A 13,135-nucleotide genomic window follows, 5' to 3' on the forward strand; every position below is an offset into this window, starting at 1 on the left:
CAAGTAACCTGACTAAAGAATGGTCTTCGTTCTTCATAGGACCTTCACAGACATTTCCCCCCCCCAAAAGACATACAAATGGCCAACAGGTATATGAAAAGCTGCTCAGCATTACTAATCATCAGTGAAATGCAAATCAAAACCACAATGAGATATCACCTTATACTTCTTAGGGTGGCTATTATCAAAAAGATAAGAGATAACAAGTCTTGGTCAGGGTGTGGAGTTTCCTTTTGGGAACATTTATATACTGTTGGTGGGAATGTAAATGGGCACAGCCATTTTGGAAAACAGTTTGGAGGTTTCTCAAAAATGCAAATTCAAACTTCCATATGGTTCAATAATACTTTTGGGTATATAGGCGAAGGAAATGAAATCAGTGTCTTTTAGAGATATCTCCATTTCTATGTGAGGCACTGGATGTGTGAACTTACTTGATTGTGCAAATCATTTCACAATATATATAGGTAGATTAAGTCATCACATTGTACCCCTTTAAGAAATCACATTGAGGCGGTCTCCACCGGTTGGGGGAAAGTAACACTGCTGCTGCACCATGGCGTCGGTCGGGACCCTCGCCTTTGATGAATATGGGCCCCCTTTCCTCATCATCAAGGATCAGGATTGAAAATCTCGTCTTATGGGACTTGAGGCTCTTAAGTCTCATATCATGGTGGCAAAGGCTGTAGCAAATACAATGAGAATATCACTTGGACCAAATGGACTTGATAAAATGATGGTGGACAAGGATGGCGATGTGACAGTGACAAATGACGGTGCCACCATTCTAAATATGATGGACGTGGATCACCAGATTGCCAAGCTGTTGGTGGAGCTGTCCAAATCACAGGACGATGAAATTGGAGATGGGACCATGGGGGTGGTTGTCCTGGCTGGCGCCCTGCTGGAGGAAGCTGAGCAGCTGCTGGACCACGGCATTCACTCCATCAGGATCGCTGATGGCTATGAACAGGCCGCCCGCATCGCTATCGAGCACCTGGACAAGATCAGCGATAGTGTCCTCGTTGACGTAAAGGACACTGAGCCCCTGATTCAGACCGCAAAGACCACGCTGGGCTTCAAAGTGGTTAACAGCTGTCACCGGTAGATGGCCGAGATTGCCGTGAATGCTGTCCTCACCGTAGCGGACATGCAGCGCAGAGACGTGGACTTCGAGCTCATCAAGGTGGAAGGCAAAGTGGGCGTACGGCTGGAGGACACTAAACTTATTAAGGGCGCGATCGTGGACAAGGATTTCAGTCACCCACAGATGCCAAAACAAGTAGAAAATGCTAAGATTGCAATCTTCATGTGTCCATTTGAACCACCAAAACCAAAGACCAGGCATAAGCTGGACGTGACCTCTGTTGAAGATTATAAAGCCCTTCAGGAATACAAAAAGGAGAAGTTCGAAGAGATGATTCAGCAAATTAAAGAAACGGGAGCTAACCTAGCTATTTGCCAGTGGGGCTTCGATGATGAAGCAAACCATTTACTTCTTCAGAATAACCTACCTGCGGTTCGCTGGGTAGGAGGACCTGAAATAGAGCTGATCGCCATTGCGACGGGAGGCCGGGTCGTACTGTGGTTCTCAGAGCTTACCTCTGACACGGTGGGCTTTGCTGGTCTTGTAAAAGAGATCTCCTTTGGGACCACTAAGGACAAAATACTGGTCATCGAGCAGTGTAAGAACTCCAGGGCTGTGACCATTTTCATCAGAGGAGGAAATAAGATGATCATCGAGGAAGCGAAACGATCCCTTCACGATGCTCTGTGTGTCATCCAGAACCTCATCTGCGGTAACCGTGTGGTGTACGGAGGAGGTGCCACTGAGATCGCTTGTGCTCTGGCAGTGAGCCAGGAGGCCGACAAGTGCCAGACCTTGGAGCAGTACGCCTGTGGGCTTTTGCCGATGTGCTGGAGGTCACCCCCATGGCTCTTTCTGAAAACAGCGGCATGAATCCCATCCAGACTATGACCGAAGTCAGAGCCAGACAAGTAAAGGAGATGAACCCCGCTCTGGGGATTTGACTGTTTGCACAAGGGTACAAATGATATGAAGCAGCAGCATGTCATAGAAACTTTGATTGGCAAAAAGCAACAGATCTCTCTTGCAACACAAATGGTTAGAATGATTTTGAAGATTGATGACATCCGGAAGCCTGGAGAATCTGAAGAATAAGGAAAAACTTGAGAATAAAATGTAGTAGTAAGACCCACTGCTGTGACCGAATAAAGGGATGTCTCATGATGCAAAAAAATAAATAAATAAATAAATAAAAAATCACATTGAACTCCCTAAATATATACACAATTTTAATTTTTCTACCATACCTCAGTAAAACTGGAAAAAAAGAAAATGAGGGTAAAGGGATAAAGAGGCATCAACCCACAAGAACCAACATATGTATGAAAAAACTTAGAAAGTCATATGAAATAGAAAATATTCCAATAGAAAAATGAGCAAACAGAGCACATAGGCATCCTTTACAAAGAGAAAGGCTTATTGTGGCTAAGGAACATACAAGAGAAAGTGTTCAAGTTTAATCTCATTGGGAATCTGGGAAGTGCAAATGAATTAAAAAAACGTGCCATTTCTCACCCACCAGAATGGTAAAAATTAAAATGTCTTATCATATCATGTGTTTATGGAGAGTTCAGTGAAACAAAACTCTCATATACAGCTGGTGGGATTTAGTACAGCCATTTTGGAAGATAATTTGGCAGCATTTAGGAAAATGAGAAATGTGCATATCCTATGACCCAGAAGGAATTCTGCTACTAGGTCTCCAGCACAGAGAAACTGTCAGTAATATGCTCCAGGAGGCATGTATGTGAGTGTTACTACCACATTGGAAATATGAGGTAAGGACCTGATTAGATATTCGGTGATATAGTCATACTATGGTGTTTTTTAAAAAGAGAATACTGCCACTTGACTCTGGGAATCTTTACATTCAAATGCCTGGATATTATGATTACTATTTCATCACATACTCCATTTTTAGACTCTAATATAATACCATTTCAAAACCAGGTCATATCTGAGAATAGTGGGTTTGGGAATGAATTGTATATACCATATGTGATATATGATATATTTTAACTATAGCCACTATGATTATGTTTTGGATTATGCTATGTTTATCTTGCTGAAATTTTATTCTAGATGTCTCAGGTAGTCCTTGGTTTTTATCCACTGCAATCTGAAATGCATTCTGCATTGCTGAGCTTTAGTTACTTCAAGAACAAGGTCACTGTAGCCTACAATAATGGATTCATTTAAAAAAAATCATCCTTAAGCATGGAATTTATAAGTATGGAATTTGTCCTGTTCTACCAGTAAGAATGAGGCAATACTGTCTAACTGTACCTGGAGATTCAGCTCTCATGGAGAGTGTTTCTGTCCTGATTTAAGGTTCTGAAACAGATATACTTGATTTTCTGTATTAGTCATGATTCCGCGATGAAAGACAGAAGGGATTTTCCTTTACACTTCTTTCATTCTATGACTAACAGTCCCTAGCATCATACTGGACTTCTAGGCATTCAGTAGCTACTTGCCAAACTACCTTAATAATGTGACAGAAAGGAGGAGATGCTTAGCTAAGTTGTTGGCTGTTTGCTTGGAGGAAAATGATGACATCATCCCAGCAGATTGGAAGTTATGAGTCCGATCTTTGTATTCTCCATTGTGCCATTGTACCAAGACAGCCATCTTTTTCCAAATCTGAAGAACAAGCTGACACCCAGGAGGGCAGGGCCAAGAGATGGAAAGAACCTGGGTCCTTGATGATACCTTTCACTTGCCCATCCCCACCCTGCATATCCTATTATATGAGGTAATACTTGCATGAGGTTAGACTTTCTATTACTTGAGGCCAGAAACACCAAAAGGGATACAATTTTTAAATAAACTGACTTTGTAACTAACCAAAAATGCTTAAAAAAAATTGTATATGCTTTTATCAGACTGCCAACCTTTTCCTCTGAGTGAGGAGTAAGAGCAGGGAAAACAATCAACCTTAGAAATAGAGATGATTGAATGTTCATTGAAAGGAAATAAAGATGAACTGTTCTAGTCCTTTCATTTAAGTTGAGAACTTTAGGCCCAGAGAAATACAGTCCTTGCTCATGGTCATTTAGTAAGTTGGTGGCATGTCAGGAAAATATCTCAGGGCTGGATCAACCACTTCATATTGTCTCTATATGTGTTAGTGTCAAAGAGAGAATATTTAGTGAGAGAGGATACTGAGGTCTTATTAACTCAGTAGATGCCATTTCTGAGTGGTCATCAATGCCTGCCCACCTAAAACTTCACAAGATCCTTTTTCAAATGTATCATTAACTTGAAGAGATTGTATAAAATTGAGGCATTATTATTTTATGTTTCATTTTGTAGGAATTTGCAGTGTCAACACTTCCAGTGTTGTTTATAAATAATTAATAATTATAGGCACTTTAGGGAGTTGAGAATAGTTTTTAAGCAATAAATACGCCTCTGGTTTGGTTTACTTCCTTTCTGATTAATGCACAGTCTGTAACACTTGTTCATTTCATCCTGTTTTAATTGTGAAATGTCTTAGCCTTAATTTTTGCTCTCAGTTTTTATACAGTACAATCTCTTTACTCATACTTCTTTGCCTAGTTAATGTTTAATGTCATTTGTACTTTTACACCTCTGAATATTAACCCACAGACAGGTTTTTCAGTGGTATAAATGATAGCTCCTATCAAAAGTCCTGGTGGAATTAATATCCCAGATTAATGTGAGGCTGAAATCTAAGTGGACAGCCCATTAAAAAAAAGTAAACAAAGATCCATGCACTCTGGTTTGCAGCATAAATGAAAGGTCAGGGAGTTGAGACTTGGGGGTCAATGCATTATGTTTAGAAGGGTTTTCATGACACATAAATCTGGCTACCCATTAGATCCTGATTATCTATTGGCCACGTTCACTCTGGTTCAGTCAATTAGCATTTATAGAGTACCTACTCTATGCCCATCAGTGTGCAAGACACTGGGAAGCATATCGGCAAGGTTAAGTGTGAGGGGCAGGTGTCGAAAGAGTAGCAGAAATGTTACAAGGAATAACACAACAACCCAAGCCATGAAGAATGTGCCATCTAATGGGTGAGAGGTAGCTAATCAAGCAATTCCAGCACATTATGGTCAGTGTCATAATAATGGTTTGACCAGCGTACTTTTGAATACAGAGGAGTGCACATGTACTCAGGGCTTCTCTGGGAGGTGACGTATAATCTGGGTCTTTAAAAATTAGTAGATTCCCACCGGTGGAGAAGAAAAAGGAGAAAGGGGCTTTACAGATGACGAAGTATCATTTGCCAAGGAATAGTGTAAGCAAACTGTTGCTGAAGCAACCAGGAGTTAAGTAGCTAAGGAGGCCTGGGGTGGAGGCTATATACATGGTGAGAAATCAAGCTGAAACATCTTGATGATAAAGGACTGAGAGAGTGATGTCAGGAAGGCTCATTTAACCCACTCACAGCATTATTGAAAGCTCAAGGCCTCTTTCCTCCTCTGGAGGCATGTTGGTCCTCTCCCGTGTCGATCAGCGATTAATGGATCTGGTCATCCTAATCTGTGGTCACAAGGCAGTCCTACATGTACACACACTTCAGTCGGTATCAGAGATGATGTGGTTTTGTAGTGTTGTTGTTGGGGTCCAGAGCCAACGGCCAAGAAAGAATTCTTGAGACATCCTTGGTGCAAAAAAGGTGGTTTTATTAAAGCAAGGGGACATGACCTGTGGGCAGACAGCTGCTGCACTGGGGTTGTGAGGGGTGGCTGATTATATACTTGGGAGGTGTGGGCGGTAAGGACAAAGGGAGAGTGCCAAAACGACTTTCATATGCTAAAGAGGACATGCAAGATATTGAAGACCGGGCTCTCCTCAAGATAAGGTTGTTTGTTTTTCCCTCTAGCAAGGCATTAACGTTTAGATAGTTGGGAGCTTCCTGGAGGAACCTTACGCTTCCCCTCTCTTAAGTACTGTACTTATCAATGGGCGGCAGGTGATAAAGAAATTTAATTTTATTTACATTCCCTCCTGGCTTTGTTTCCCACATCACTAGGAATGTGATGGCTGATATTAGAGCTCCAGGAAATCGAGTCTACAGAGTCTCTGGAAGTTAGGCTATTGATAAGAATGCTCTTTCCTTATAAATCACGAGGACATTTGTAAACCGAGGGAGACTCTTGTCCTGTAGGACTGGGATCTCTTATCAGCTAACGGTTTGTCTTTCCCTTCCTTTGGTTTTAGGGCAGCCAGAAGTGCCTGCGGAAGGTTACACATGGGGAGATGCAGGGTGTTGCTAGCTTGTGCTTTGCCCTCAGCTTGCCTTCTGCTCCCTCATCAATATAGAAAGGCTAAGAGGTGACATTTTACTACTAAAAACTTCAAACGGAGCCATAAGATCATATCTGTATCAACATGAGTAGGCCAATCATAAACATAATATTGTCACACACACAAGATAAGGTGAAAGATTCTACAGTTGAACAAGTGCATGTTTATTTTGGCTTCCTCTTTCGTAATAAGTTGACAGCACAAAAATTTTTTTTTTCCTTATCCTGCATGTGTTTCTTCATTTAACAAATTAATCTCCAAGATTCTTTCTTTGGGTGTCTCTGCTATGCTTGCCAAAGAGAGGCTCACAGTAGCTGTTGCCTGAGAAGAGATTATCCATAGGTTTAGCTCTTGGTAATGTTAATGGTAGATAAGGAGCTACCATTTTCCCCTGCTGTTACAGTAACTAAGGGATAGTTGACTTAGTTTCCTTTATCAAATAAATTTATGCTCATCTCATACCAACAAGGATTTAAGGTAGTGAACACAGGTACTGATCCACAAAACAATGAAAACAGCCCACTGAAAGGCAATCAGAGTCCCTGAAATCCAGTGAAGTGAAGCCTCAACTGCACCTAATGTGGATTTAGTACCTTTCTCCCTGAGGTCAGAGTACACAGAAAGCCATAGAAATGTAGACCCTGGAGGTCTTGGGCAAGTCTTGTCACGGCTGTGTACCCTCAGGGCACAGAGCTCTCTTAGGGTACAAATTAGAAAATACATGTGGACTCCCTTTGAGTAATAGAAATGAATTATTCTTACTATCTTTATCACTTCTTATAGTAATAACAGCATTAGTACCATGAGACTTTTTGATAATTTAACTAGAAATAGTCTAATTTTTACCTCTCTACTCCCTGTAGGGAAGAGTTTTCCATGTGAGGTTTGGAATAAAAAAGATTCAATGGCACATTTTTAATGTGCTAAAGCATTTTCAAATGCTTTCTGATGCCATTTGCATATAAACAGTTTATCTGCTAATTACAGATGAGTTATTCAGTTATTAAAATAAGCCCCACAGGACTTATATTTGGCAGTATTTAAGTGAGTTACTTTTACTTACTTCGAAATAATTGATTTGTATTTCTTCAAAAGTATTTCATTTTAGACTTTGTTTTTTCACCAACGCACTTGCCCCCATTTTGTACTCCATTCCTCCCAAATAGTCTGAATCAATGAAGCTTTAGTGTAGTAAGCTCAGCCAGTGCTTGACACAACTCTTAATTCTAAAGCCTGTGATTTGTTGATGCTGTCTGGGTTCCTGTTTGCCCATGACGAACTGATGCATTAAAGACACATGAACAATATCCTAAAACAATGGTTGTTTATCCATTCTAATTGCAAGGAGCAATAATAGACACATCATATAACACCGAATAATCAAAAAAATCATCTGTATCAGATTTTGGAGTGTGGTGTTTGCATTTATATTTAATATGATTATCTTATTCAATGAAGAATTCCTTTTCAATGTTACAGTGAAGCCTCACCCTGAAAACACAAGTCAAGGACAAGATGCAAAGGAAAGAATCCTAGGCTAGTTGGATATATGGGGTTCTAGTCCCGTTCCTGCCGTCAGCTAGCTGCGTTGACGTGGAGGGAGCCATAGCGCCTCTCTGGACCTCCCTTTGCTCATAGATATTCAGATGAGATTGAAAGCGAAAATCTCTTAGAGTCATTTTTCAATTCTGTCTCTTGCTCAATATCCCCCAGTCCATTCTTTTTTTTTTTTTTAAAGATTTTATTTATTTATTTGACAGAGAGAGACACAGCAAGAGAGGGAACACAAGCAGGGGGAGTGGGAGAAGGAGAAGCAGGCTTCCCGCGGAGCGGGGAGCCCGATGCGGGGCTCGATCCCAGGACCCTGGGATCACAACCTGAGCCGAAGGCAGACGCTTAATGACTGAGCCACCCAGGCGCCCCTCTCCCAGTCCATTCTTGATGGGAATAGTGTTTTTATATCCCTGAACAAAGAGCCCTTCAAACCTCTCCCAGACTTTCTTAGAATAGATAGAATATTTAGCCTTTCATTTAAACAAACAGAGAAACTAACAACAAGCAAGATGTCAGTAGGGCAAGTAATTAGCTAAACTAATTCAAGAAGTATCAATATTTCTTCTGAAGCAGGAAATCCAAGTTTCAGCCCTTTGACCTTGAGCAAGTCATTGTATGTGGTTTTCTTGGTGGTATTTCTAGAGTGACAGGTCTTAGACACTGATTAAGATCCTCTTCCAAGTGCTAATTTGATATATGATTCTATGCAAATGATATCAGTAAGTCATGTGCTGTGATATGAACAATATAATCTCCCTTGGATAATTAAGGGCTGCTATCTTATATTTGAGTTGATCATTAATTTCTCTGTTTACTGATTTTTTTATATTTTCTTTGATTTTTTTATTCACTATATGATATCTTATGATTTAATCTAATCAGAAACTAGTGTTCATATATATATATATATATATATTGCTCCAAAGATTCAATTGCTTGAGCAAAGTTTTTTTTCTCTGTTAGTGAATAAACATCTTCCAAGCCATATATTACCTATATATTTATATATAAATTTACATATATGTTAAATAACAATACAATTCATATTTCACAGAGCATATCAACACATGAGCTTCTCCTAAGAGATTTGTCTATCATGTTATTTTCACTTTCACTGGCTATAATGAAAGTGACTAAAAAAAAAGTGGCTAAGCCATGCATGTTCGCTATTTTATTCAGTCCTTTGAAGTGTGTGTGTGTGTGTGTGTGTGTGTGTGCGCGCGCGCGCGTGCACATGCATGTGCGTGTGTGCCTGTGTGAAATGGTTGTACCTAATGGATGAGTTCTCGGCAGTAAGCCCATTTAAAATTTGTCATGCCTCATGATCCTGACAGCACATCAAGAGGAGCTGATTTAGGAAAACACAGATTGTTTGCTAATCCCTACTGTGAGTGGATTTCTTACTAATTATTTTTTGACTTTGAACCTTTTAAAAATATTCTCTAAAGGTAATTATTGTATGGAAAGAAATTTTTTTTTTTGATTGAGGAAATACTGCTTTTCCGACCAATTTGAATCTTATTTTTTTAAGGTGTACAATTAAAGTAAATTATTTAAAACTCACTGCGTTTTTACCAGTTTACCAGTTTAAATAGATTTTGGTATCTGGTCACAAAGTTAATTTTTTTCCTTAGGATTCAGGTTTCTCATCTACTCCCTTGTGCTTTAATAGATACATACAAACCCAGAGAATGCTTTATTTCCTCATTTCAAGCTTTTAACATTTAAATAATCAGCCTTCTTAAAATGATAGAAAATTGGATCTTTGAGTTTAATAATCTCATAAGAAGTAAGGGCAAAATGAAATTTTTAGTTTTTATTGGTCATAGAATCAAATATATCTACGGAATAAAATGAGATAATGTGGTTTAATACAGGGGCTTTATTAAATTACTTTAAACAGAACTTTAAAAGAGCTTTTCCAGTTTCTATTTCTTATGTGCTATTTTTTAAAATAGTTGATGTCAGGAAAAATGACTAGTTTCAAACCATACTAGTGTACCATTCAGAGAAGGAATAAATTCAGGCCCACTTTTCTCTTTCCATGCTGATTAGATCGTGGTATAGTCATTTCATGCACCACCTACTTTCTGAGTGCTTCTGGAAGCTAGTAGAGGTGGTAAGGAAGACTCTTGTCCTCAGGGAGCTGACAGTCGTCTTGGTGAGAAAAGGCAAGGTCCTAGGAAACACCTACAGAATATCTGCATTTTTAACTTTCAGTAAGAAAATCCAGGTAATGAACAGTGTTGATGAGATTGTACAGAAAATCTCTTAAATAGGGAATCAACAGAAAGACAAAATAATCAGAACGGTGGAAGAGAAATGTGGATTCAACCTCTGGTGGCTATTGGAGGTGAAGTAACAGGGAACAAAAGGAGATTGCTGGGGCTGTTGGCCTAATCCAGAATTTGGACTCAGTGGAGAACAAAAAGAACTTTTGGAGGTCTCTGATGCTCACTATGGAGGCATCTGAATGTGATCCAGTGTCAGATCCCATCCAAGTCCCCAAAACAGGCGAGGACATACATGCTCTGTCTAAAGAAGGAAGTTTCTACTCAACTCCAGCTGTGGTGGTAGCCAGGAGTCGATGAAGATCTGGTGTGGCCGGATCTTCAGATCCTTCAAATGCAGCCAGATCCCCAGATTTTAAAGGAAATGCTCCTAATTATAAATGTTTACTCTTCTTCACTATTGTGTGAGCCAAATTAAAGATACCTGCTGGCTTGATACAGCCTAAGAATGACCCGTCTACAACTCCCAGGGTAAGGAAATTGGCAAGGTTTAAACCTGAGAGTGACATAATGATAATCGTGAATAAGAGGGAGGATCTGGGCAACCATGCAAGAAATGAGCAGGAATCAGATCCAGACAAAAATGGGTCTCTAGAAACTGGAATGGAGGATCTAACTTAAGAGGAATTGCAAAAGAATTGACAGAATTTGGAAATGTTATTAGTTCACAGATGAAAATTAAGCCATGAAAGGAGCCTACCCCAAGGTTTTGAACTTGGGGGTCCAGGTCGATGGGGACAGAAAACAGCTTAGGGCGAATGAAAACCAATTTGTTATATATTTTCCTGCTTTCATTAGATTTTAAACTAACGAGAGGGAGACATAAATGTCAAAATTGATTAGGGACTTAATTGATCTCCTATATAAACACTATCTATTTGAACACATCCTTCTTCTACATATAGAAACTATTCATACAGAACCTTTTATTTTTGAATTTGAGGAATGTAGCAGTTGGCTCATTTTTCAAACACACATTATTCTGTGTTTACCTATGCAGATATTCATCCATCCGTGCATGCATAGGGTTGCCAGATTTTGCAAATAAAAAATATAGGATGCCCAGCTGAATTTGGATTTCAGATGAACAACAAATAATTTTTGTATAAGTGTATCCCAAATATTGCATGGGGCATACTTACACAAAAAACTATTACTTGTTTCTCTGAAATGCAAATTTAGCTTGCCATCCTGTATTTTATTTGGCAACTCTGTGCATTCACCATCTTGTTTCTCTTGGATTGAGTCTTCTTTCTCACTCCATTGGTTCCTCTTTGGATCTTCTACAAGCCATTCTTTACAGAACAGGCTGGTTGATTTTTAAAAAATGTGATTATGGTCATCTCCTTGCTTAAAACTTTTTAGGGCCCTCCCTTTGTACTTAGAATAAAATTCAAACTCCTTACCCTGCCTTGCAAGGCCCTAAATGATCTAGTCCAGCCCCCACCCCCCACCCAACCTGTTCCTGCGTGTACAGTCATCTGCCCAGACTCATCTTGAATACACCGTCCCTCCCCCTGGCTAAGGTCAACCCTCTATCCTTCATTTTCTTCAAACCACTGACACTGATTTGCACCTTAGGGCTTTGACACTTGCTATTCCCTTGCCTTGGAATCTTCTTTCTCCAACACTTTGCTCACCCCTCTCTATCGTCATTCAGGTCTTAGCTCTAATGGGACCTCCTCAGAGAGGCTTTCTCTGGTCAGTCTATCAAGTACAGTTTCTCAGCCTCAGAACTATTGACAATTTGGGTTAGACAATTCTTTGTGAGAATGGGTTGTCTTGTGCATTGTAAGGTTAGTTTGGCAGCATCCTTGGCCTCTTCCCACTAGGTGCCTTCAGTTGTGACAATTAAAAAGGTCTCATCAAATGTCCTCAGAGGCAAAATCACCCCTGGTTGAGGACCACTGAAGCAACCAGCCCCCTTCCACTTTTTTTTCTATCATATGATCCTATTTTCCTAACTGCACTCTCTGCAGTTTTTCTATTTGCATTTATGTGTTACTTGTTTATCATCTCTTTCTCTCTCACTAGAAGGGAAATAATGTATGCAAGATTTGATCTGTTTTACTCACCTCTCTATCTTTATTGTCCAGACCATGCCTGGCACATAAAGGTGCTCAATAAACATTTATTGACTATATGGCAGATACATTCAGATGACCTTTATTGAAGAGTTAGCATGCCCCATGCACTGTTAGGTTTAGATGGAATAACAATGAACAGAACATTATGCCTGGTCTCTCGGCTCTGATCTCTTATACTGAAGCTCCGTCATGAACTCCAGGTTACATGTAGTAAGAATGACAGGCTCCTACAGGCTTACTGTCACCTTACGTAAGGTCCATGGAAGCGAACCTTGCCACAGTGCTTGGATCAGTTCCATACAACAAAGAATTAGCCTGCCCCAATGAGAACATGGTCCCTGAGAGAAACACTGGCTTGAGCCATTCAGCACTCACCAGCTGGTGAGAATGTCACTGGGCACATACCATGGAGGAAAGTTGGGGAAAGGAGTTTCAACCAATTAAAATTAGGTTACTCACCAGAAGGAGGAATGTCCAGTGCTCGGGAGAAATAACACATGTCTCCTATAACAGGGTAGAGGTACCAAAGAGAAGTTAATGAAGACTTTCTTGGAATATGGAGATTGGAGAATTTTTTAAAATATTTTTTATGCTTTATTTTTTTATTATGTTCAATTAGCCATCATATGGTATAGTACATCATTAGTTTTGGATGTAGTGTTCAATGATGCGTTAGTTGCGTATAACACCCGGTGCTCATCACAACACATGCCCTCCTTAATACCCATCACCCGGTTACCCCACCCCCCCACCTCCCTCCCTTCTGTAACCCTCAGTTTGTTTCCTGGAGCCCAGAGTCTTTCGTGGTTTGTCTCCCTCTCTGATTTCTTCCC

General features: G+C 40.0%; 1 protein-coding gene and 1 pseudogene across 1 annotated transcript in view; both read left to right on the forward strand.

Moving 5' to 3' along the window:
- Nucleotides 1–13,135, forward strand: part of HS6ST3 (heparan sulfate 6-O-sulfotransferase 3) — a 626,721-nt gene that overhangs the window by 407,743 nt on the left and 205,843 nt on the right. The window lies entirely within an intron of this gene.
- LOC114215832 (T-complex protein 1 subunit epsilon pseudogene) lies at nucleotides 557–2,249 on the forward strand (annotated as a pseudogene).

Source organism: Eumetopias jubatus, unplaced genomic scaffold (assembly GCF_037043125.1).
Source record: "Eumetopias jubatus isolate StellerSeaLion01/CBP00866 unplaced genomic scaffold, mEumJub1_p1.0 scaffold_3, whole genome shotgun sequence".
NCBI classification, from domain to species: domain Eukaryota; kingdom Metazoa; phylum Chordata; class Mammalia; order Carnivora; family Otariidae; genus Eumetopias; species Eumetopias jubatus.